This window comes from Myotis davidii, unplaced genomic scaffold (assembly GCF_000327345.1).
Source record: "Myotis davidii unplaced genomic scaffold, ASM32734v1 scaffold390, whole genome shotgun sequence".
In the NCBI taxonomy this organism is placed as follows: Eukaryota; Metazoa; Chordata; class Mammalia; order Chiroptera; family Vespertilionidae; genus Myotis; species Myotis davidii.
Genome location: NW_006282748.1, coordinates 2,195,483 through 2,196,490, shown reverse-complemented (window position 1 = coordinate 2,196,490; position 1,008 = coordinate 2,195,483). Strand labels below are relative to the sequence as shown.

General features: G+C 55.3%; 1 pseudogene; it reads right to left on the bottom strand.

The window, feature by feature from the left end:
• Positions 1 to 148, bottom strand: part of LOC107182360 — a 2,693-nt pseudogene extending 2,545 nt beyond the window's left edge.
• Between the last annotated feature and the right edge of the window lie 860 nt (positions 149 to 1,008).

Here is a 1,008-nt window from a genome sequence, read left to right as displayed (position 1 = left end):
CGGGGGAGGGAGGAGGGAGGACTTCTTTTCCTTCTGCTCCTCACTCAGGGCACTTCTTTCCTTCTTTTCCTCCCTCTTTCTGGCCCATCCCCCCTTTCTCTTTACTCAGCTTCGCCCTTCAGTTACTTACACCAAAATCACTGGCCATACTGATAAAAATGCAGATTCCAGGCTGCGCCCTAGACATTGAGGATCTCTGAGGACAGGACCGGTGTCTTTAACAACCTCCCCAGGGGAGTCTCACGCACCATCAACTGGGAATGATTGGCCTAAACGTTAGGCCCTAAAGGAACTTCTGACATGGCCTTTTATTTTCCGGTTAATAGACTCAGTCCTGAGTGGTGGGTCCTGCGGCCAAAACGCCACAGTCTTTGGCTGCTGTCACTGGGGGTGGGGGGGGAAGTGGGGAGTGTGAGCAGAGGAGCTTGTTAGGTGTTAGCACACGAGAAGGGAGAAAGCTGGCTGAGCCTGATGAAGTTGGGAACCTGCGTTTCACAGACACTTCGGGGGAAGCGGAGTCGCTCTGCCATATGGATTAACGTCCGTCCATCCGAGTGGGCAGGGAAGACCGGCTTTCCAATCACCCCAGAGGACAGAGGCCTTGTCCCCCGGATTAAAGGGGGGAGGAGGGCGGGAGGAACACTTAAGGGGGAAGTCCTTTTACTGAGTGCCTGAGCAGTGGAAGTCAGAATGGCAACCATAAAGGGGAGGAGACAAACCTAGGACAATCTGGGGAAAAAATCAGACAGGATACGGACGGACGCAAGCCCAGGAAGAGCCAGGAAAGAGACGGTTTGAAAGAAGCCTGCTCTCTCCCAAGCCCAGGGCAATCCAGGGGAGCTTAAGAAGACCCCAGTCACTCTCTTTGGCAGCTGTCGGCCTCGGCTAGGCTGCTGCTGGGTCCCCTGGGGAAGCGCCTGGGGGAGTGCGGCAGCCTTTTAAGGGCATCTGTGCCCTGTGCGTCCTTCTAATAAATCTTGCCACTATAGCCCTAACCCAGTGGTCGGC